At 37.6% G+C, this 26600-nt stretch overlaps 3 pseudogenes; 1 reads left to right on the forward strand and 2 right to left on the reverse strand.

Annotated features, from left to right (window-relative positions):
* Window positions 1-1460: 1460 nt before the first annotated feature.
* On the reverse strand, window positions 1461-3034 carry LOC120194722 (annotated as a pseudogene).
* A 3687-nt stretch (window positions 3035-6721) lies between these two features.
* LOC120194683 lies at window positions 6722-8554 on the forward strand (annotated as a pseudogene).
* A 1914-nt stretch (window positions 8555-10468) lies between these two features.
* Window positions 10469-26600, reverse strand: part of LOC120194684 — a 31430-nt pseudogene continuing 15298 nt past the window's right edge.

Consider the following 26600-nt stretch of genomic DNA (forward strand, 5'->3'; position numbering starts at 1 on the left):
TTTCCGAGAAGAAATAAAAAAAATCTCATAATTGCACAAGTATTCAATGTCTATTATATTTCATCTTATAAACTTTATTTTATTTTATTTTATATGGATGCATTTAATGTGTGATGTTCGCAGTTCGCTGTAGATTAATCCTGCTTAGTAAATCCATACCAAAAGGTGGTCTAAAAGGATCAGCCGAAAAAGTAAAACGGATTATTCGTTGAGCCAGCGTAATGGCTGAGGTAAAGAACCTAGTATTTTCAAAAGCCATGGGACCAACCTCACCCTCCAATCATTACGCATAGAATTGTCCAATCCAAACCACAGCTTGTTTTAGTGAGCAACAAAATCTTCTAATTCTCATTACCAATTACATCATAAGACAGCTATTGTGCATTAAAAGATAAGAATACAATATCAATGATTGTCAGAGATATCTTAATCTTAAATCAGAAGCCTGAAACTGAACTGTGGGCAACCTATAGTCTATTTGTGGAGCTTTGGTTCCCGGTCCCACTGGATTTATTAGCCACTGACCCACAAGGGCTGGGCCTCAGCTATTCTGTGCCTCTCCTTTCACCCTACAGCTAAATTTTGATTGGAGAAGAAAAATATTCATTGAAATTTAAAACGTGGAAAGGGATAAATACAACAAAGCTATAAGACGGGTGGAGTGGAGATTAAGGTTAGAAAAATAGTAGTAAATTGAGATGATAATTATTGAAAAATAGTAAGTATTAAATTGAGATGATAATTATAGCTAACTACTAATGACTTTATTAAATTAAATTATAAGAAATTCATTTTAATGCAAAATACGGATTTAACCTGAAAAAAAGAAGCAAATTCTCTATGGAAAATTTAAATCGATTTGACTTTGATCTTATTAAGAAAAATATGGATAGTCAACCATGTAGAATCTTAATGAGGAAAATAGATATATACCTGTGTCTCTTTCCCTTTGAATGCCTCGTCTTCCTCTTAGAAGATAAAGATGGAAAGCAAACATAAAAGAGAGACAGATATACAAACGATGGATTCGAGAGGATGTATAAGATTAAAGTTTTATTTGAAAGGACAATGAGTTTAGTTTTGGTGAGATTAAAAAAGGGTAATATTAAATTTTAATATTAGAGGTGTGAGATTAAAATCGATAATAATATATGTATTTGGATTCAATTCAATCACAAATGTAACGATAAAATGAATGGTGGTGAAAAACTAAAATGACCAATAAAGATATTACACTAATGTATAGAATCATTATATATTTAGTTATTTATACAAATATCACAATGAAACAAGATTAAACTTTTTACAATTTCATGTATTTTTATAATGTTTAAATTTCTTTAATATTTTGGATTCACTTAAAAATATATATATTATTTTATACTAAAATTAAGAGATTTGATGAAATAGGTCTCAAATTAAAAAAAAAATCAAGAGATTTGGATTTTGACAGGCGGAAGCTCCCAAAACAAGAGAAAAAAGGGGAAGGGGGGGGGGAAGAATCTTAAATCAACAGTTTCCTTTGAACATCTTTCATCTCTGGGAACCTTGATGCCCCACTCAGTGATGGTAACTTGCAGATCACACGGGCCATATTTATTTCAATAGAATCCATCTCTCCTATTGCAATTCGTTTGGAAGAATCCCAACTCCCTTATGGCCATCCATGGTCTCCTTTGTTCCAGTCTCTGCAACCATAAGATCCCAACTTTGTTAAGGAGATTTTGTTACATGCAATTGAACTATATACCCAATTCTCACTTTGCTGCATATATCCTTCACAAAGAGCTAGTAGAACAAATGGATAAAAAGGGAAATTTAAGCTTCAAACGCCGCTCTAGGTGTCGACTGGACCGAAAGATAAACTCAAGAATCAAGGGTATTTTAACGCAGTCATGCGGCGCGATGCATTAAAATCGATTGCAAAAGATAGCAGCTAAACGCGATGAAACGTAGGGTATCGGGCATCCAAAGGCACAGCACAACAAAACAAAGCAAAACAAAACACAGACCATTTGCCCAATTGGTTCGGCAGGTTGGGATCCTAAAATTACTGGAAATAGGCCTTCTATTTTTCTTTTATTCAGTACACTATACAAGAAATGTCTGCCTTCCAAGTTTCATACTTGTCAAAATGGAGCTGTTAAAGTTCTAGTAAGAACATTCTTTTTTGGAGGTTGATCTGCAGCTGACGACAACTGCAAAACAAAGAACCCAAATTCATCCCAACATATTATCAACCAACTGTATGTACCGCTTTTAGAAAGCACAAATCAGTGAATTACGATTACAACTACATTTATAAATAAACCAAAACAGATATACATCACCTTCTCTTGCTGCCTTCTAAGCTTGGCATTTTCTTCCTGTAAATGAGCAACTTCAAGCTCCAACTCTGTTGTGTAAGCCTGCAACTCACAAACATCAAAGGACGTTATAATACGAACAAGTTTAATTTCCTCACATAATAACGCGTGGGAAAGAAGAATCAAACAGATTCGCACCTGTTTTCTAGCTCTCGACCGAGCAGCAGACTCTCTGTTCTTCATCATGCGCTTATGCCGCCGGTTGTCGGATTTTTTATTACTTTCAGGAGCCCTTTTCTGGCCAAAAGAAGGGAAAATTGCCGAAGAACTAAGACGATGAAAAGTAGAAATGCAAGGAGGACCAAAAGATGGAGCTGCTTCAACACGGTAAGAGTGTTGACTGCTGGGTTTGGGTCACCACTGTCGACGAACTGCAAGTCGGAGCCGGAATTCAAACTCAATATTGTTTCAGGAGTGGGTGGTTTGGAGCCGAAAAGAAGAGTTCCTTCAACGAGGGACGTGGCATTGGAGACATCAGATGTTCCTGGAATTGGAGGTTCTTTATTATTGATGGGTGTAGCCAAGAAGTCCAGAAGGATCATGCCGGAAAAACTGGGGTTGTGGACTCTGGTGGAGACTAGAGAATCGGGAGAGTGGTCATTTAGACAAGGCATGCTAATATCTTTCCACGATTCCTCCATGGATCTCGTGGCTGTAGTTGGAGATTGTTATGAACAGTGTGTAGGGAAGGAGGATTTGAAGGTGAAGAACTAGAGAACCATGTAGCCGCTATTATCGTCAGGTGAGGCCCAACATCAAGGTTAAAAGAGCGGAGAAAGGGGAGGTGATAAATCAGGCTGTATAGATCTCACGTCTAGTGGTCTGGCTTATGTTGCGATCCTTTGAATCATAAAATGACAAAATGTGTACTATTGACTATGAAATCAGTAGTGAGCATATTTTTCATATATATCTTGAAAAGCCTGGGTCACTACTAACTGGTGTGATTATAAGTGAGTCAACGAGGGGCAGAGTAGGCCTGGGCCTACCTAGGGCTTGGCCCCCACGCTAAGTAAGAAAATTTTAATTTTATAATTCTATTACATTTACATTTACTTTTAATTATAATTCTATTTAATCAAAATTAAATTAATTAAAGTCCTATTTAATTTTAAGTTTAACTATAATTTTACCTCTTCAAAATCTTAAACTAAGAGTCTAACATATATATATATATATATGATGTTATCTTGTTCTTAATTATTTATTTTCATTATGTGCTTTTTAAATTTAAAGAATTTTTTTAAAGTTTAAAAGGTAATTGAATATCTTAATTAAGATTTTGAGCTTTTCTTATACAATTTTTATTACATTTTTTTTGAATATTTATGTTTTATGTTTTATTTCATTCTTTAATTACTTAAGAACTTGTGATATTATTAGCTGCTTGTCTAGCAATTTTTCAATATTATCTACAAGATTATAATAAAAATTTAAAAGTTACTCTTGATATCGTATTTTATTCAATTAAAATTATTCAGATGAGTTTGGTTCTTTGAAAATAAGAGTTCATCTTAATTGATGAAAATATTATATTTCACACTATGTATTTTTTTTTACATAAATTTGAAAGGTTTTTTTTTGGAACATTTAGTTATACTAGTTTTAGTTGTTATTAATTTTTTAAATTGTAAGATTATATATGAGAGTTATACTCCTACTAGACTCTTTTTTATTATTTTTATTTTAGCCAAGTCAATAATATTTTTTTAGATTTCAATTTGAATAGAAAATAAATAGAAGGCTATTTTAATCATATAAATTATTTCTAAAAATATCATCAGAAATAATATATATATATTATTAATCTAGTTCAGTTAGATTATTATCTAAGAAAATAAATGAGTCAATTTAAAGATATATTATTAATTTAGTTCGTTTAGATTAATGTGGTATTTAAGAGACATCAGAAATTATATATATATAGAATCACTAATACTTTTGAATTTATTTATTTTTATCATTTTCTTTTAGATGACCACTAGAATGATGGTGTGGCAACTTTAAAAATACGTATAATAACAAATGCAACAATCGATTTTTTCAGTCGATCTCATGTTTCTGTAACCATCAATGTTTACAAGTTATTCTATTTTATTCTAATTCTCAAAATTATTATTTAACCCTTAAAATCTATACATTATATTAATTTCATTCTACTTTTGAAAAATTCTAACTTAATTCATTTTATCAATACCTAGTTAGAAAATCTTCCATGTTCATCATTGTTATTCACTCTGCCTGTTAACATTATTTGACGACCTTAAGAACCAACGTGCTCCTCTTTTTTTCTCTCTTCCCTTCTATTGGTTTGATTTATTGCTAAGAGGACTTATGTGTCACAAAAACCAAGTTAATGTGTCTGGACTTCATTAGGAGATTAAACTATTCATGCAACAGTTAAGTTAAAAGGACAGGGGGAGTGCTGTAAAATTGAAGGTTAAAATATTAAAACATTAAGTTTGAAGCCTAAAAACATGCATCCAACCCCACACGAAACAATAAGCATGATAAAAGCTCATAGGATTATAGGATTAACATTAATTGCAGGGAAATCCAACCTGCAAATATTTCAATAAGCAGTCAAACCAACATGGAAAACATCATAAGTTCGGCATCTTTTTGCCGGTTTCTACAACTCGGCACAATTGCACATAACACACTGGAAGAGACTTCCAATTGAGAAACAAATTGGTTAACCCTTATGGCTGATATCTAGAATCAATAAAGAATTTCCCCTTTTGCTTAATGATAGTAGCTATGCTGAATTTACCACTACTTCCACAACAGTTGAGCTCAGCAAGGAATATAGTGTCAGCTGAATATTGTCTGTCGAGCTCTTAACCTGAAAAATGATCAAAACAGTACAAACTTGAACTAGAAAATGTTGTAAAATGTTGAAGCAAGATTGTGAAACAAACATTATACTAACACCACAAGCCACTGTCATGTATATGCATTACACAAGAACAGGAGAGACGTTATTCAGACATAGGAACATGTGTAATCTTTAATATTCATCTTCTTCTTCTTCTTCTCCCCTCACTTTTTGTTCTTTTTTTGGCTTATAATTTCCGATCTCAGCTTGTATTTTCAGCCCTTTGTTGCCTTTTTTTTTGGGTAGAACAATGGTTATTGCCTTTCTTATCATTATTAAATTTTAATTATGCGTAATAGAATTGTATTAGTAGTATTGAATTTGCTTTGATTTTAATCCCAAATTTTAATGGCGGCGAGTACTCATCCGAGTGCCTTCGTAGCGGATCCATGCGTGGCAGAAAGCCCAAGCTTGTGAACAAGCAGTGTTGTTGGTTTGGGATTTAAGATTTTGGAAGTTGCTAATAGAGGGAGACGCATTGACAATGATTAAAAACATAAAGTCTTCATTTGAAGATGGATAAAAAATTAATGTGATTGTGGGTAATGTTCATACAACGGTCAAAGAGTTGGAGCCCGTTACCTCTAATCATGTGTGTCGACATCGAAATTATGCGACACATGATTTGGATGGAGGCGGCTCCGACTGAGGTTAAATGGGCGGTAGTGCTTGCTAGCTGGTATCATTTGATCCTCTAAATTAATGAAATCTGAAACATTTTTTAGAGCACTATTTTTTTTTTTTTTCTGAAAAATTTTAAAGCACTGTTGATGTTTCGAGATTGTTGCTCTTTTTTCTGTGTTTTTATGTTTCTTCATTTGCTTGACTTGGCTCTTTGGAGCGGTTTTTTTTAGGGCCAGAATATAGCCACTACTCACAAGTCGGTTGGGCACAACAAGCCCAAGTAAAGGAAAGGAAAAGGATCGTTTTTGCTTTTACTCGAATGAAAGACTTTATGAACTTTGAAAGCTTTCAAATTTACCCATCTCTTGTCCTAGTCATCAGCGGATTTAATCCCCTCAAGGGCTCCTCCAAGTCGCACTTTAATTGCACTTCAAAAAATTACGTCAGTCTTTCTTTTTGGTATAACCACCAATATCCTATTTATTTATTAACTAATTCGGATCGAGTATTACAGAGATAAGGACGACTATTCTAATCCATTTTGCTCTATTCACAATCGTCAAGATTTGAACCCCTGACCTTGAGAATCTAATGTCTCATCCCAATAGACCAACTGATTGTTGGTAATTATCCCATCTCTCACAAGGAGGAATCGTTTTCTTGCCCATCATAGTTATGGTGAAATTAATGAAATAGCTGTGGGTTGGAATACATCAACCAAACAATTGGAAGAAGATTTTGGAAAAACCGGTTTTTTGTCTCGACTCTTTTATCAGCTTCCTGCCTGACACACTATAAATACGCTTATCTTCAACATTCAATGCTACAAGCATTTCAGCTTTTTCACTCTTTCTCATCACTTGTTTACTGCTTCGCTCTTCTCTTCTCCTCATGGCTTTACAAAGTACGCCTAACCACACACAGACGGTATCAGGGTGGGCGGCTCACGATTCCTCCGGCAAAATCGTCCTTACATCTTCAAACGAAGGTATTTTTATATCTAAATTTGGAGAGTGATAATAGTACAAAATCAAGTGAACTCTATTCAATTTAATAATTTCTTATATAATTGATATTTTAATAATATCATCGTTGAATTTTATTTTCTATGCATGTACATTAGTTTTTGAGTAAATTATAAATATTTAATAATTAGATTGTTAAAATATAAAGTTAAAAAACTTAAAAATGCATCCTAAACTCAATTTTATACTAGTATGAATGATCATCTCCAACATATAAATATATAAAAGCCATTAGCCTTATTTACTGTTATTTTTACTGTATTGAGTACTGCTACTAACCCTGGAAGAGATGGAAATATAAAATAGGGAAAATGGGATTAACGATGTGACTATTGAAGTGCTGTACTGTGGGATCTGCCACACTGACCTCCACCATGTTAAGAACGACTGGGGTATCACTATGTATCCTGTGGTTCCTGGGTAAACCACCTCTCCTCCGTTTTTCTTCAATTCTTTTTACTAGGGAGTGTTGTTGATTAATTATTTAAAGCAAAACCGATATTCACTGATCTTAAGCAAATCACTTTTGCTTATGCAGGCATGAAATCACAGGTGTGATCACAAAGGTGGGAAGCAACGTGAAGAAGTTCAAAATAGGGAACAGGGTGGGAGTTGGGTGCTTGGTAGCATCCTGTTTGGAATGTGAATTCTGTATGAACTCGCAGGAGAACTACTGTGATCAGATACAATTCACCTACAACGGCATTTTCTGGGATGGTAGCATTACTTATGGTGGATATTCCACTATGCTAGTTGCAGATCACAGGTCTGCAACTCATCTTCAATTTATCATTGCCACACCCAGATTTGGCAGGTTTCTTTATGGACCGTAGAGCGGTAGAGGCTAAGATTTTGGGATATGTATTATGCAGGTACGTGGTCAATGTGCCGGATAACCTGCCAATGGACGCAGCAGCCCCACTATTGTGTGCTGGGATAACAGTTTTTAGCCCCATGAAAGATTGCCAACTGCTGGACTCACCGGGGAAAAGGGGGAATAGTTGGCCTGGGGGGTCTTGGTCACGTTGCTGTTAAAATGGCAAAGGCATTTGGTCATCACGTGACCGTCATCAGTACTTCTCTATCGAAAGAAATCGAGGCTAAACAGCGACTGGGCGCCGATTGCTTCATCGTTAGCACTAACGATGAACAAATGCAGAGTGGGAAGAGGACGCTAGATGTTATCTTGGACACAGTATCCGCGCACCATTCGCTTGGACCAATCTTGGAACTGCTCAGAGTAAATGGGACTCTAGCAGTTGTGGGGGCACCAGGCAGGCCAATGGAGCTCCCTTCTTTTCCATTAATATTCGGTACAGTTTCACCTTCCCCTGCCCATAATACGAGTGAGGAGTAATGACCGTGGGGACATGAAATAAACAACTTTCCACGTTCCATCTTTTACAGGGAAAGGGCGGTGAAGGGAAGCATGACAGGCAGTATGAAAGAGACACAAGAGATGCTGGATGTGTGTGGGAAGCACAACATAACGTGCGACGTAGAACTTATCAAGCCCGACCAAATCAATCAAGCTTTGGATCGCCTTGCTAGGAACGATGTTAGATACCGTTTCGTTATCGACATTTCTGGGAACTCCAAGCATTGAAGATCAAATCAGGATCTCTTAGCTTTCTTCTTCTGCAATTTTTAAACTTGTTGCTATCCATTATGTTTTGCAGTTGGCACTCGGGAAGCTATTCGTATATAAACATTTGTTGCTGTAGGTTTTACTCTTATTACTAGGGGTGTCATATCTGGTACCCAAAATTTCAGATACCCGAAATTTTCGGATAATAAATTTTTTATCTATGACCCGATCCGTAGTAAACGGGGGCATTTCGGGTAATAGGGTACCTGGTTTCTTTCTTCTCAAATATTTTTCCCCAAAACCAAGAGTATGTAATATAACAATCAACTAGCAAACAAGCAATGCAATTAAAGAAACAGAATGTAAAAGCAATAAATTCTATTTGGATAGCTAACAATAACAAAAGCAACAGATTGCAATATAACACTTAAAATTAAAAGCATAGGTATGATTTTTCCCCAAAAGTTTCCCAAAAGCAACGGTATGTAATTCTCTTTGGATAACTAATAAATTCAAAGTAGTGAATCCATAAAACCATCAAATCAAATTGCATAATCCAAATATCCAAATTATAAAATTCAAATATAGAGTTGTAAAATTCAAATTGCATAATTCAAACATAAAACTTAAAAGTCTAAACAAGTCATTAATCTTCTTTTTTTCTTGCAGGCGTATCGAACTGTGAAGACCACAAATAGAGTTCATGTACAGGGTTTAATTGTTTTGAATGGAAGACTATATTTTTAGGATCCAGTTTTACTTTTACTCCTACTTTAATGTTGTTGGTATGATTGTTGAGACCAAATGCTATATTCATCGGTACTGCAGTGATGATTGAATTAAAAAAGATTGATAGTTTGTAGTTAAACTCGTGATCTGATAAATCAGTAAAAAGAATTTATCCCCCTCTATGAATTTTTTTGGACTGCAGTTTGCCAGTTTTGAGAATCAAACAATTTCCATTTTAGAGACCAGACCAGTTGATTGTAGTTATTTTTTGGGTCTGACTCACTGATCAAAACCATTGACAGTTTGACTTTTACCATCTACTTGACTCGTGTAAAACCATGGATCTTAGTGGATTTTGAAACAATTTCCATGAAAGAAAGTGGAAAATTTTGAGAATATTAGACTCTATGCAACAAATTTACCTGGAGAAAATTGATTGACTCTGAACTTCAGGGCTGACTGTTTGTGAGTGAAGGCGAGGGTAACTAAAGAGTGAAGACGAACCAACGAGGTGACGAGGTGAAAAGTGAGATGACAGATCTGTGGTTGTGAGAGAGCAGTAAGCACGCGGGATGAAATTAAGATTTGGGATTTGGGGAAACATAAAACAAGAGTATTTGTTTTGTTTATCAGTGAAGTAATACAAAAATTAAAAAATAAATAAATCGGATATCGGGTAGTCGGGTACCCGGTTAAAAGAGATTTGTTGACTCAGGCACTACCCGAAAACCCCGAAAAAAAGCGGGATGAGTACCCGACCTGTAAATTAGAGTATTTTAATACAAATACCCAATAATTTTAAAACGGATAATTAAATTGAGTCATTCAGATCAAATATTTTTTAACACCCTTATTTATTACCACTTAGTTTGTCATGTGATGGGGGTGCTTCTGGAATAAGCTTTACCAATTGGAAATGTTGTGCAAATACATAAAAAACCAATTAAAAGTTTTCTTTTATTGTAGTACTTTTTTCCCTCTCAACTCTCAAATTATAATGATTACACAAATAAGTTAATTTCAGTTTTCAATTACCAAATGTTACACGAGGAAGGGAATATGATAAAACACAACACTATTTTCCCATTCTTTTCTAAATAATCATTTACACCACACAATACATCAACACTATTGTTGTTGTTCTCTTCGACCGCAGGCAAACCACACATGCTTATTCTCTATTTATTGGTTGGATCGACAACTCTTGAAAACCATAATAGAAGAATAATCAACTTTCTCCATGCCTGGCTTCTAAAATTTAATTGACCAATCTGCAGTATCGCCTGATCTCTTCCCCACCAGTGAGGCTCCTAATTTTGGTCATAGAATTCACGAAAGCCTTTTGAGAGCTTGCGAATTTAAAAACCAAGGCTTTGGTTTTGGTCTCTCCTTGTGTGTTCTACATAAACTCCTTAACTTGGACGCAAACTGGATTCAACGTCGGGTCCATGTGTGTGTGTTGAAATTGTGGATCCTGTTTTGAAAAGAAAAGTAGTGGCAGAACCCCAGTGTGTGCCCACCAGTGAGAATAACAAGATCATAATGGGAGAGACCATTATGAGCAAAGCTCCATTTTAGCTGTGATATGTTATAGACGGGAGTTGGTAATGTTGAGGAGTAAGTAATATCAGCTGGAAGGTGTGCCAGCTGGAACGATTTGTTGCTGTATTTTTATAACTATTTCTGTTGAAGATTGTTAGGTGGTTAAGCCAGCTGTACATTGGGTTAAACTTACAGTGGTAACCCAACAATCAACATGGCTATATTAATAGATCTTAGGATCAAGGCCGATTATCATAATCAACCTACATTCTGTTTTTCCTTTGCTTTCACTCTTATTTTTCGATTTCTCAACTGTGTTCTTTACAGTTTCAACATGGTATCAGATGTCTAGCGATCCAATTACCAATGGCGTTCACAGTGATTTCTCTTTGATAGTCACGATTTCTGCATCATGCCTGACTCGTTCGTTGCGATTGGAGCTACGTCGGAGGAAAGATGTGCTGCTGCTGTCAACAATCGGATGATGGAAATGCCATTTATGAACAATATGTTCATGTTAGATTGGATAACAACTTTCTTCTCTGGAAGTAAAGTTCTCCTTATGATACAAGGACATGAACTAGAACACTTGTTGGATGAGTCGCTGCCGATTCCATCTCAGACCATTATAAATGAGTCTGGCGAGTTGATAGTGAATCTTGCGTATCGACGCTACAAAAAGCAGGATAGCTCGTTAGCATCCTGGCTTCTCTCAACAATTAGCTCCTCGATTCTTCCTCAGCTTGTAGGAGCACACACCTCTGCCATTTAGAATACAATGCTCAAACATGTACTCGAAGCTCTCCACTACAAAGATCATGAGTCTTCATGGGAGACTCAGATCTGTCAGGAAAGGATTTATCTATCTGTGAATTTTCTACACAAATCAAGGAGATTTGTGACCTTCTTACGACCAGTGGTAGTCTAGTGTCTGAGATTGACCAAACTATTACACTGCTCAACAGCCTCCCAGCTGATTTCGAGCTATTTATTGTTGTTATAACCATGAGTCGTGAACCTTTTACTTTTGACACTGTCACTTCAGTCCTCATTGATAGGTATTACAACAATAATAGGTCAAATGATACTCGAGAAAAAACTCAGAACACAAATAAGTACAAGGGCAGACCAAGGCATCAATGTCAATTGTGTGGGAAAATCAGTCATTTAGTGGATAGGTGTTGGCACCGTTTTGATGAGAACTACAAAGGAGTAGTTTCGAGGCAGTCCAGGGACACCAATAAAATGCAAGCTAATGTGTGCAAATATGATGTCAATGATTCGTCTTATAATATGTTTGTTCACACAACTGTAGGTGGTGAAGTGGTTAACGAAGATACCACCAATGACACTGTGCAGATCAACTCTCTCATTGCCAAATGAGTTTTATCTGCTGCTGACAAATGGTACCTCGACTCAGGCGCCACGCACCATGTGACCTATGACAAAGCTGGAGTGTCCTCGGGTCGTACATACGCTGGTAAAGGTAAGGTTTATCTTGGTGATGGTTTCACCTTACCTATCTCACATGTAAGTAATGTGTCATTGACTGCCAATACTTGTGAGTTACAGCTTGACAATGTCTTGTGCGTTCCTAAAATAACTAGGAACTTATTATCTATCTCTAAACTTACACAAGGCAATAATTTACCTTGAGTTTCACTCGAATAAGTGTTTTGTGAAGGATGAAGAAACTGGTCGAATTCAGCTCGAAGGTAAGTCGGAGAATGGGCTGTATTACTTTGATAAAAGTACTCAAATGAATAGCATGCTTCATCAAGTTACTGCCCCTGCTGAAGTAAATGACCCTAAGAACAATAAAAGCTATTGGTTATGGCATAGAAGGTTGGGACACCCTGCGTCTAAAACCTTGTCTACACTACTTCATATTAGAAATTATGTTAATAATAATGAAATATGCATTGCGTGTCAGTTAGGGAAAAGTCATAGACTTCATTTCGTGCAATCTGATACAATTTATAATAGCTTGTTTGAGCTAGTTGAAACCGATGTATGGGGACCAGCGCCGATCAAGTCCGGTGCTGGCAGTATTATGTTTCATTTGTTGACATGTACAGCAAGAATGTCTGGGTATACTTGATGCACAAAATCAGATATTGTTCAAGCGTTTAAATTGTTTCATGCTCTTATTAAAAATCAGTTTAATACTAACATTGTTGCATTACAAACTGATGGTGGAGGTGAGTATCAAGGTCTAGCGTGTTCTCTTGCAGCTATAGGAATTAAGCATAGGGTTACATGTCCACATACCTCGCAACAGAATGGCGTTGTTGAGCGTAAACACCGGCATATCATTGACACAGCTTTAACTTCTAGCTCAGTTAGCAGTCCCCTTCAAATACTGGTTGTACACTATTCTTACTGCAGTTTACCTAATCAATAGGTTGCCTGTAGATTTTATTGGTGGAATTTCACCATTTGAGAAGTTATACAGTAAGAAACCGGATTATCAGTTTCTCCGTGTCTTTGGCTGTCAATGTTTTTGTGTCTTCGACCCTTCAATCGGCACAAGTTTAATTTCAGATCCAAGCCGTGTGTGTTCCTCGGCTACTCGTCACAGTATCATGGATATCAATGTCTTTGGCTGTCAATGTTTCTGTGTATATTTCTACACATTGTGTTTAACGAGAACATATTCCCATGTGTGTCTCAACGTGTAGATGCTAACACTAAACAATCTGGATGGGTTGTTCCTTTTCCTATAATGAGTCTAGCCTTACTAGTCGCGAGGGTACTGTATGTCATGATCCAATTACTGTCCCTGACAAGGGCATGATACTGTGGCAGGTTCAAACCACACACCTAGTATAAGTACTGGCCATGATGATGGGGTTCATACAATGGCGGTAGAACCAGATACTGGTTCCGGGGATGCTGCTCCACTGGAGGCTAATTACAGTGAGTCTGTGCATTCAGGTGTGCTATAAGCAGTTACCATGATAGTCTAGCCGTTAGTTAGGAGCAAGGTGGTTCAAGAAGGATCGTAACTGATGAGAGTAACTGTGTGCATGATCAACACACCATGAATAAACATCACATGGTCACTCGTAGTAAAGTTGGAACTTTTAAGCCTAAGATTTATAACACGTTGTTTAATGAAACTCTTCTAAATGTGCAGGAGGCTTTACAATATAAACTGGCAGACTGTAGTTGAAATGGAATTCAAGGCACTAACTGATAATAACACGTGGAAGTTAGTTCCCTTGCCAGCTGATCGGAAGGTCATTAGCTGTAAGTGGCTATTTCGTATTAAGCATAATTCTGATGGCTCTATCAATCGCTTCAAAGCGAGGCTTGTAGCAAAAGGGTACTCTTAAGTACCAGGATGTGAATTTATTGACACCTTCAGCCCCGTGGTGCGGTTCTTCACAATAAATGTGTTATTATTGGTTACAGCCTCACGATGGTGGCAAGTCTACCAAGTAGATATCAAATGATTTCCTCAAGGGTGATCTGCAGGAGGAAGTTTATATGTCCCAACCAAAAGGGTTCGAACGATGATACTCGTGGTGAAAAGCTGGTATGCAAACTTCAAAAAGCCATATATGGGATCAGACAATCTCCTCGTAACTGGTATATAAAAAGCTTAAACAATTCTTGTGTGAAATGGGATTCCGACCCTCTAGAGCTGATAGCTCATTATTCGTTCGCAGTTCAAAGACTAAGGTCACATATTTCTGTATATGTTGATGACATTCTTGTCACAAGTTCCTCTGAAAATCAGGTTAAAGAGGTTAAAGGCAGCTTCATGACAAGTTCTCGTTAAAGGATCTCGGGCTTGTCCACTATTTTTTAGGAATTGAAGTCGTTCATACAGCAACTGGAATGTTTTTAAGTCAAAAGAAGTATGTGGAGGAACTGCTGCACAAGTTTAATGTGCAAGCTAAACCAGTGGACACACCCTTACCTATTACTCCTAAGTTGAGCTCAAAACATACATGAGCCCTTGTGAATGTTCAACAGTATCGAAGTGCGGTTGGTGCACTATTTTATGTATGACATACCAGACCAGATATTACATTTGTTATTCATAAGGTTGTACAGTTTATGCAGTCCCCTTGTGAAGCTCATTGGATAGGGGTTAAGCGTATTCTATACTATTTACAAGGTACGATGGATTATGGGCTCTAGTTGACCAAGGGTCAAGGCCAACTTTAGATCAAGGAGTTTATAGCGGATTAGGGTAGTGACCCCGATGATAGGCGGTCAATTTCCGGGTACTGTGTTTACCTAGCCAGTCACTTACTGTCATGGAGTTCACGCAAGCAAAGGTCAGTGTCTCGATCCACGGCTGAGGCAGAATATCACAGTCTTGCTGATACAACTACTGAGGTTCTTTAGGTAAAAGCGGTTCTCGATGACATGAATGAATTGTCGCAAGCTCCAATATGGTGTGATAATACAAGTATTGTTGACATGGCTGCCAATATAGTTTTGCATGCTAAAGTTAAACATGTGGACTTAGATGTTCACTTTATTAGGGAAAAGGTCATAGACAATCAACTAGTCGTCAATTATGTTCCAGCACACTGTCAAATTGCGGATGTATTGACAAAGCCATTGATTATAACTCGGTTTCAGGAATTATGCCAAAAACTCAATGTGTTCTCGCTACAAAGACTTCAGTTGCACAAATGTTGAGTTTTTTTTCTTGCTTGGAGAAGTTGAAAAGCGGGGTGAATGTTGATGAGTAAGTAATATCAGTTGGAAGGTGTGCCAGCTGGAACGGTTTGTTGCTGGTTTGTTGCTGCATTTTTTATAACTTTTTCTGTTTAAGATTGTTAGGTGGTTAAGCCAGCTGTACATTGGGTTAAACAGTGGTAACCCAACAATCAGTATGGCTATATTAATAGATCTTAGGATCAAGGTTGATTATCATAATCAACCTACATTCTATTTTCCTTTGCTTTCACTCTTATTTTTCGATTTCTCAGAACTGTGTTCTTCACAGTTTCAACAGGTAATTGTTGGGTATCACTTGTTAATTATGGGAGAAACTTTAGCATGAATGAAGCAAAAGAGAATTATGTTATGTATAAACGTGATGACGATTTACACTGGTTGAGCAACTTTTAAATTTTCTTTCTCTCTGGTTCTTCACTCATGGTGCACAATGGGTCTAGTCAGCAAACTGCTGACTCAGTTGGCATGGATTCTACAACTTCCCATTGGTTCCATTAATCTCTACAACTTCATGGTTGAACCCGCCGCTAACTCCGTCACTTCGACCGTCACCATCAATGATGATGTGTCAGGTGTAGAAGATTGTATTGACAATGGTAGTGTAAAGATTGGAGGTTCAGATAATTACCACTCCGGTGGTTAATACTTCTGCTTACTTCTTTAAGAAAACTCAAGAGCTTATTGACTTCAATGAGAAACACCATACAGTTTTGAATACGGGCGGTATGGAAATCCAACTACAGTCGTTGTGGAGAAGAATAAGTGCACTTGAGGGGCTGAATCAACCCTGATTATAACATCTGGTATGTGTGCCAGTACGATCATGCTGATGGCATTAGTCCCTGCCAGGGGACATATGGTAACAACAACAGATTGCTATCGAAAAACTAGGATTTTCATTGAGAACTTCTGCCTAAAATGGGATCAGTTACTGTTATTGACCCCGCAGATGTGGATGGCATGGAGGCTGCACTCAATGAGAACAAAGTTTCTCCTTTCTTTACCGAGTTTCCGACAAACCCTTTCCTAAAATGTGTTGACATAGAAAGAGTTTCAAAGATATGTCACAGCAAGCATTTCGGCCGCAAGAGAGCTGTGTTCAACTTACTCTGTGGTGATGCAGACCAAATATTTCAATGATGTTGCTGGTGTTTAGTTTGTTTCACATTGTTATTATAGAATAGTTTTTTTAGAAATTTTTTGTTGAATGTTCTTCCACATCAAAATTTTGCATCGATTCAAGTCGAACGGAGGGAAGCATCAACACTTCTGATTCAAGTCGAACGGATGGAAGCATCGGCACTTCCGATTCAAATCGAACGAAATGAAGCATCGACACTTTCGATGCAAATCGAATGAATGAAGCATCAGCACTTCTGATTCAAGCGAACAGAAGCATCGGTACTTCCGATTCAAGTTGAACGGAGGGAAGCATCGACACTTTCGATTCGAATCGAACGGAAGGAAGCGTCGACACTTTCGATTCGAATCGAACGGAAGGAAGCATCGATATTTTCGATTCAAATCGAATGGAATGAAGCATCGACACTTTTGATTCAAGTTTTAATCTCTTCATCAAAAAGGAAAAGTAGAGGGAATGTTAGATTGTTGTCAAAGAGGAGAAAATGAAGAGTAGGGGATTAGATGGATATCAAAGAAGTGTTACACGTGTATGAGGAGGTAGTTATTTTGTTAGTTTGGTTAACTAGGTCTATTAGTTTGTTAGTCGGTTATTGGGGAGCTGATGAGATTAACCTTTCTTATAAATGTAATGTCCTTGCATGTTGATAAAACAGATTAATGAGAATTATGTTTGCATTTATGATTGTAAAAAATGTGTTGAGATACAATGATTCTGCTGTTTATATATAGCTTCTAAGAACTAATATAAGCCTAACAAATTGCCTAACAGATTGGACAATTGTTGTTAACAACCTAAACTACCACTAACAACTTCAAGAGACTGCTAACTAACACACCATGCAAACTAAGTACACGTACACAGTAGTATGAGCAGCATGAGCATTGTTGTTGACTCATCATGTTAACATTACCTCTACCTCTTCTTCTTCTTCTTCTTTTATTCTCACCTTGAACACACTATTACAACAAGCTCTAAAAAACTAATTATAACTCATTTCTAGCATTCAACCTTTTTGATGAAAAGATGAATAATTGAATCGAAAGTGCTGATGTATCCTTTCGTTCACTTGAATCGAAAGTGTCGATGCTTCCTTTCGTTCTTCTTGAATCGAAAGTGATGATGCTTCATTCCGTTCACTTGAATAGAGAGTGTCGATGCTTTCTTTCATTCTTCTTATTCACCTTCATTTCTTTATTCTTCATTTCTCTTTCAATTATACAAGACCAGAAAAAAACTAATACTGCGCTACACCATTTACCCATCAGGAAACTTTTAGAAGAAGATAGCGGGGAGCGTGTGACAGACTTGCTTCATATCATGAAATCACTTTCGGCGTTAGAAGATGTTTTGACTTCTTTGACATCAAATAATGATGATATTCCTTATGAAAATTCAATGCTTACTAATATACTTGCAGACTCGCTAGGGGGAAACTCAAAAAGTTTAATGTTTGTTAACATCTGCCCAAATGCTGCAAATCTATCTGAGACATTATCATCTCTCAATTTTGCTGCACGAGCTCAAAATTCTGTACTAAGCTTTGGAAATAGAGATACTATTATGAAATGGAGAGATGTTGCAAATGACGCACGTAAGGAGCTCTATGAGAAGGAAAAGGAAAACTTCATTGCTCTTTCATCTAGTAGTGTCTGGGTAGTTGCAACCGGTACTGAGGTGGTAGTGAAGGAAACGAGCAATCAAACAACTGCAAGGGACTTACGGGCAGTTTCCTTTATTGTAACTCAGGCTTTCCATCTAATAATATATGGGCAGTTACATTCGGTGCACAAGAAGACAGTGAGGAAGTGATCCTCAAGAGAGTGTGTGAAGAACACTACATTCGTTAGATACAAAGGAAGGGGTAATGCATCAGAGGCTTTAACGGTATTTTCCACTACAGGAATCCCCTTCGTTTGTCTGACAGCATGAACTGGTTTCATCTCCGTATGCGGTGGTCTTCCATTTGAAGCGACGTTGGAAATGAAAGCCGGCGACAACGGAGAAGAAGGAGGATAAAGCGGATGAACAAAAAGGTGAGGATCGTTTGGCGAATGATATCAAAGAATTCTGGTTGGGCATCTGCGAGGCTCCTGTACTCAGCTTATGCAGTGAACCTGGACACTGCTTGTTGCTTTTTCGAGCTCCATGCTAGTAAGTGATTTCCATTGTACACACAGTAACCAGAGATCGACCTTTCTGTCATCAGTATCTCCTCCCAATCAGAGTCTGAGAAGGCATTGAGTGTCACCAGCTTTTGTGCTTGAGTTGAAAACCAGAGGCCAGTTTCTAGTGTTCCTCGTAAGTACCTCAAGAACGTTTGACTGCAAGCCAATGAACCTCTGTGGGTCTTGCAAGAACTGTGCAGCTTTATTGACTACAAATGAGATATCTGGCCTTGTATAGTAGATGTACTGTAGTGCCCCAACTACACTTCTGTACTGCTGAGGCTTGTTTAGCACTTCCCCATCATTCTTACTAAGTTTGGTTGTGGTTTCCATGGGAGTGGGGTTGAGTTCACACTTAAGATTGGTTCTTATTACAGTTTAGTAATAAACTTCTTTTGGCTGAGGAACAGGCCATTATACGATCGATGTACTTCTAGTCGAGGAAGTCTTGAGCTGCCCGAGGTCATTCAGAGAAATTTCTCATGCAGTGCATGAACTATCTGATTAAACTCGAGTTGAGAACTACCTGTGATGAGAATTTCATCCACATACACAACCATGTACACCACTTCATAGTCTTCTTGTCGAATAGACAGTGAGGAGTCTGCCCTCGAGGGTTTGAACCTTAAGGTAAGAAAGAAGTTTATTAGTTTAAGGAACCGGTTTCTTGGAGCTTGCCTTAATCCATATAGTGCATTCTTTAGATTGCACACCAAAAAGCTCCATCACTGGACTGTTCTTCAAAGCCAGGAACATGCTGCATGTATACATCCTCGCTTAGGTCGCCTTTTAGAAATGCATTGTTGACATCCACCTGTCTAATTTTCCAGTGACATGAAACAGTCGGTGAGATCAGTATATTTACTATGAAAAACTGAACCACATGACTAAAAGTGTCCATAAAATCATAGCCTGGTATTTGAGAATACCTCTTGGCAACCAATTTAGCTTTTAATCTCTCAACTGAGCCATTTGCATTCTTCTTTACCTTAAAGAGTCATTTGCAGCCAATGGTTTTCCTACCAGCTGGCAACTCCACAATGTCTCATGTATTGTTGCTAATAAGTGTCTTATATTCAGCCATTACAGCCATCATCCAGTTATCATCTTCAAGAGTATGTCGAATGTCACCAGGCACCGTTTTGCATTGGACTGAGTATATTTTTGGCTTAAAGATCCCATGTTTGCTACGAGTTACCATGGAATGTGTATTGCTTACCCTGGTTTCTGGGACAGCTTCTTGGCTTTGAACTTGCTTAATATAGGCAAAATGTCTTTGTTGAGAAGGGACATTAGCAGTAGATTCATGAGTAGGAAAGCCATATTCATTATTTATTGAATGCTCTCCAGAATGCATGTGCAGTTCATTTCCTGTTGCTGCAGGTGGACTAGAACTGCTTGCTTCTACTCCTTGACCAGTGCTGATATCAGTGTTAATACCTGACCTTGACACAACCCTGGTTTGCTTGTGTGGGCTGCTAATAACTGGTACAAGCCTTGATCGAATTACTTCATCACCATCTTTCTTATGAGCTAATGCATTGTGAGCAAAAGGAAAAATATGTTCATTAAACACTACACTTCTGGACACATAGATCCTGTCATGCTCATCCATGCACTGATAACCATGATGCATTGATGAGTACCCTGATAACTCTATAAAAAGGTCATATTTGGGACCTTTTCACTTAAGTTATTGAATGTCTAAAAGCTCATATAGGATCATATAGATGCATTAGGATCATATAGTTGTATGTGGTGGAATTCTGTTTGCCGAGGCATTTTTATTTTGTAATCAGTGTTGCTTTATGAGGAAGGTGTTTTGTTTGATGATGTGCAGGATTTGGGAGCAATGATAAGCAAAAGGGAATTGCCATGACATGATGAGACTACTGAGCAAAATATGATTGTCGCGACAACTCGGACGACATTTATGGGCAGAAAAAGTCAAAGAAAATATTTTTAGTAAGAGCCAGATATCATGGTATAAAACGTGATTTCTGCAATCAGCCACAAAGGAGGGGCCAGTTACCATGTTTGCACCGACTCTCACATAAAATGAATGAACTTTAGGGTACTAATGTAATTTTAACACAAAACCCTAGGTTCATTCTCCCCTATAAATAGAAGATGAAGCCTGACTTTTTAAATAGACTTAAAGACTTTTACATAGCCACCAAGAGCCTAAAAATTTGGAGGAAAATATCTCTCCTTTTTCCGTCAATCATTTTTGCTGTGGCATTCCTCCATTGACAAGCTAGAGGGAGTGGCATTCTAGGTGTCCGAGAGGAGCTAGTTCACTAGGACTATCTGTGGTGGCCAAGAGAAGCTCCGGCAGTGTACGTCGAAGGCTTTTCCTCATTCCCTTTGCTCTTTGCTTTCATATTTTATCATTTGAGATGTAAGGAATAGATTAACTTGCTTTGTGCTTGCTTATTTCGAACCCCCACCATGAACTAATCCTATTTGGTGGGAGTTTATTTTGGATATTTAAGTTTTGTTTTAATGAATGGTTATTTTTCTATGTTATATTCTATTTTGTTTATGAAGCTTAGTGCCTTAAGGTTGTAGGAGCTACGAGAGTAGTCGTTCCTTAGGAGATTACTTAGTGTTCGAGAGAATGTCTAGGTAGCACATCCTTATTGTTCGAGAGAAACTAGGGAGGAAACATATAAGCAAGGGGTTCTAGATAGTAACTAAGCCTAATCCACCTTAGAGATAAGGCTAGGATTCCATTAGACTAAAAGGAGTTGTGCATGAGCGATAGGTTAGATGTTAATACTACCGCAAAAAGGTATTACCGAGACATATCCTATTATATGGACCAATAAGATCACTGTAGGGGTTTACGCCAACCGGTTTTGCCAAGACATCTTCACTCTGTCGAGTCCCTTACTAGAGATAGCATAGGGCACCCTAGTAGACTCTGTCGGGCAGATTAGGCATAGAAGTAAGATCATTCTGAGAAATGACTTAGATTTTCCTTAGTGACTCCTATAACTCATTCCCATAGTAGCTTGTCGTGTGAGGAAGTCTAAAGTCCTGATAATCACATCCAGTATTTACATTTTATATTGCCTTTGCATTTCCATTTGTTTTCACTAAACACAATTTAATTTGTCATGACATCTCCATCCATTTTGCCACAATATTCTCATTTGTGAATATCATTAGCTATACTTAGTTACTTTAGAATATTGCATAAACTTTACTCAAGATCTCTCCAATCCCTGTGGATACGATACTCACTCATCACTGTATTACTTGTTCGATTCTGTATACTTGCACATATTTCCGCACCCATATTTAGTACTCACAAATCGCGGATAAGTTTTTGGCGCTGTTGCCGGGGATTGGCAATTGAAGATGTTGAGTTTAGTTTTTGCACCGTTTTATTTTTTTTCTTTGTACATAGTTACTTGTTTTTGTGTTTGCCTTTCTCAGGTGTTACGTTGTCGCATGACCCGTAAAAGACCCAAAGAACCATTATTTCATATTGAACCTGAGGCTCGTATTGTTCAAAATCGAGTGAAGGATCTTGTAGTTCTAAATGCCACGACAATTCCAAATGATGGGAATGCTGCTCGACCACGAACTATTAAATATCACTTAGCTCCCACCTTAGACGACCTAAAACCTGCTATTGTAGCTCCCAAGATTCAGGCAACCCAATTCGAGCTCAAATCGGTTATGTTCGACATGTTAGACTTGATTGGGCAATTTGGTGGTGCTCCTTATGAGGATGCAAGGCAACATGTTCGGCATTTTTAGAGGTCCGTGACTCCTTTCGACAATAAGGTGTGTATGAAGATGTGCTGAAATTGAAGTTATTTCCATATTCTTTGAAAGATCACGCCAGGGCATGGCTCAATGGATTACCTTCTGGCTCGATAACTCCTTATGAGGATGCAAGGCAACATGTTCGGCATTTTAGAGGTCCGTGACTCCTTTCGACAATAAGGTGTGTATGAAGATGTGCTGAAATTGAAGTTATTTCCATATTCTTTGAAAGATCACGCCAGGGCATGGCTCAATGGATTACCTTCTGGCTCGATAAGGTCTTGGACTGACTTGTGCAAAAAAAAATTACTACAGCATAATCAACCCAATATGAACAACAATCTTAGAAATGCCATATCATCTTTTCACTATGGCGATAAAGAGTCTATGTATGAGTGTTGGGATCGATACAAAAGTTTGCTTCGTAAGTGCCCCAATCATGGATTCCACGACTGGACTCAAGTTGTGATGTTCTATAATGGAGTCAATGCATCCACGAGGATGATGCTAGATGCCTTGAAAAATGGGACATTGCTCGACAAATCACCTGAAGAGGCTTTTAAAATTCTTGATTGAATCGCTAACCATGATTACCAATTTCCCTATTCAAGGTCAAGGATAATGCTAGATGTGTCGACAAATGCATCCAACTCAGCATGTTTATTATGCCATGGCAATCACTATGAGAGCGAGTGTTCGACTAATCGGGAGTCTATAAACTATGTAGAGAACTATAATCGAGGCAAAAACAACCCCTATTCTAATAATCTTGGATAGTATCAGCGTCCAAACTTCTCTTGGAGAAATCAATGAACCAACAATGCTAGTCAACCCGCTAGGCAGCAGAACTTCAATGACTCCTAGGGTTTTCAAACGAATATGACATGGCATAATTATAACGAGTGAGTGCCATCTTCATCCAACACAAGTTATTTGGAGGCCACAATGCAAGATTTTATAGCAACCACGAAGACCATGTTGCATGACCATGCGACCTCTATAAAAAACCAAGAAGCTTTGCTTCAAAGTAACAGCTTGTCTTTAAGGGCCTTGGAGGGTCAGGTTGGCCAAATTGCCACGAAATTACAGTCTCGCCCACATGGCAGTCTACCTAGTGATACTGAAGTCACTAAGGCTCAATACATAGAACATTGTTATACATTCACCTTAAGGAGTGGTATTAAAATCGAAAAGGATGCTAAGTTTGGGGGGGAGTCACTCAGAGAGCCCAGTAATGAGATTATGCACAAAGATCCGAAGGTGCAAAAAGCTTTATATTTTCCGGAAAACAATGATGAGGTTCGAAGAGTGCAACCAATGAAGATAAGAAAAATTTTTCCACGGCAAAAGAAAAGCCCCCATCAGTAAGAGTTTATGACCAAAGGAAAGCTGAAGAATTTTACCGCAACAAATTTTTATGCACTGATAATCACTTGAAGCTTGATGAAGAAGACAAAGAGGAGCTCGAGGATATTCCAAATGAGATGAGTCAGTCTAGCTCACCAATAGCTAGACTAGGTATGAAATTTGAACCTTGGGATTCTATTGAATTTACTCATCCCAAACCCCAAGTAACTGCCCATCTGTCTAGACTAGAAATTATAAAAGAATTAAGGAATGAAATGAAGATTAAGGAAAAATTCACTAATGAAAAATTATTATTTGCCGCATCAATTTTGTGGTATGCTAACATTGTCAATTTTCTCGTTAGTGTTGTTTTGCTTCCTTACTTAAATAGCCTAGGAAAGAACAAGGTCATACACAATGGTGGTTACTGGCATAGGGATGGCCCCGACCTCTTCAACAAGTTTGCTGCCCAAATGATTTCAAGTTGCCACAACAAAAGGGAGATAAAAGATCTCATTCTACTACCATTCAGCTTCATGCGGAGAACACTTTTAAAAAGAGAGGACTACTGCAAAGGTCCTACAATTCAGATGTGAAAAACGCGAAATGCCAGGGCAAAATACTTTGAAGGTGGAACTGTTATATGTGTGGGGCATTTTGGTCTATACTGGTACTGCGATCGAACGCGACAAAGTTGCACTCCTCTTGCACGATATCGAGACTTGCCAAGCATCTTGAATATGCCGTTACATTTTGGATTTACTCCTGTGCATAAATAAATGTTTATTTTGTTACTGTTTTTATTCAGTTTCCTTTTAATTGAATATTTTATTTTTCTTTACAAGGTTAGGGTCCATCCAGATTTCATCTGTACCAGCATTATATTCTGAACATTCCATCCCCACACAATTACAAAAGCGCACACGTTGCATGACCGCCGCACCACCACAAGCATGAAGTCAATGTACCTTATATTGCATTGAATTTCATAGCATGTAGTTTAGATTTTTCCTTAGTTTTTATTTAGTATTGAGGACAATGCTTCTTTCAAGTTTGGGGGAGTTAGGGTTCTTAAATCATTGTATGATAGTATTAGTAGAATGAATATGCCATGACATTAATAAGTGGTTGAATTGGTTTTCTAGAATAAATTAAGGATGCTCGATGTTGATGAATTCTTGATGGCTAGGATTGAATGTACATGACTATTGAGGATGATAGAACCAACTATAGGACTTGTTTCTTTGACTTGCTTTTTTGAAACCTTTGAATACACGATTGTATGTTTTTCATGCTTAATGAACTTAGAAATTTTTTATAAGAGAACTCTTGCATGTCTTGGCATAAACGATGAAAACCCTACTTTGTAAAAAAAATGAAGTTGTGAATAAATACTTCGGCATATCTGTAGATGGACACTCCGCTATTCCATAGCATTTCCTGGAAACTACAAATAAATAAATGACAGCTATGGTATATGAGTGAATGAAAGTAGTCACGGGATGACTCTACCTTACTAGCTCGGGGGTGGAATGTATGCTCCCTTTCACCTAGAGTGTGGGATGGTAGGTGTGATGGGTTGACTCCCCTCGTAGCAGTGTTAAAAAAAAGCAAAAACGAAAAGAAAATAATGTGGGAGTAAAAATTGTAAATGTAGTGGCAAAACAAGAAAACTTACATAAAAAAAATTAGGTTTGTTAAGCATGGGCTGGATATAAACACGCACACACCAACACAAAGAATCTTGCCCTAGGGGACATTACTTGATTTCTCAAACTAGTCTAGCATGTTGAAGCCAAATGTTCTGAGGGCTGAAATTTTATCCCATATAACTATTATGCTTCTGAACTTGCCATGGTATTTTTATTTTGGTTAATACTATCCATTGCCGTGACAACTCGAACGACATTTCTGGGCAGAAAAAGTCAAAGAAAATATTTTTAGTAAGAGCCAACTGTCATGGCATAAAACATGATTTCTGCAATCAGCCATAAAGGAGGGGCCAGTTACCATCTTTGCACCGACTCTCAAATAAAATGAATGAACTTTAGGGTACTAATGTAATTTTAATAGAAAACCCTAGGTTCATTCTCCCCTATAAATAGAAGATAAAACCTGACTTTTTAAAGAGACTTAGAGACTTTTACACAGCCGCCAAGAGCCTAAAAATTCGTAGAAAAATATCTCTCCTTTTTCTGTTAATCGTTTTTGCTGTGGCATTCCTCCGTTGACAAGCTAGAGGGAGTGGCGTTCTAGGCATCCGAGAGGAGCTAGTTCGCTAGGACTGTCTGTGGTGGTCGAGGGAAGCTCCGGCAGTGCACATCGAAGGCTTTTCCTCTTTCTGTTTTCTCTTTGCTTTCATATTTTATCGTTTGGGATATAAGGAACGGATAAACTTGCTTTGTGCTTGCTTATTTCGAACCCCCACCATGAACTAATCCTATTTGGTGGGAGTTTATTTTGGATATTTAATTTTTGTTTTAATGAATGATTATTTTTCAATGTTATATTATGTTTTGTTTATGAAGCTTAGTGCCTTAAGGTTGTAGGAGCTACGAGAGTAGTCGTTCCTTAGGAGATTACTTAGTGTTCGAGAGAATGTCTAGGTAGCACATCCTTAGTATTCGAGAGAAACTAGGGAGGAACCACATAAGCAAGGGGTTCTAGATAGTAACTAGGCATAATCCACCTGAGTGATAAGGCTAGGA

The sequence above is a fragment of the Hibiscus syriacus genome, unplaced genomic scaffold (genome assembly GCF_006381635.1).
Source record: "Hibiscus syriacus cultivar Baekdansim isolate YM2019G1 unplaced genomic scaffold, ASM638163v2 tig00117000_pilon, whole genome shotgun sequence".
Classification (NCBI taxonomy): Eukaryota; Viridiplantae; Streptophyta; class Magnoliopsida; order Malvales; family Malvaceae; genus Hibiscus; species Hibiscus syriacus.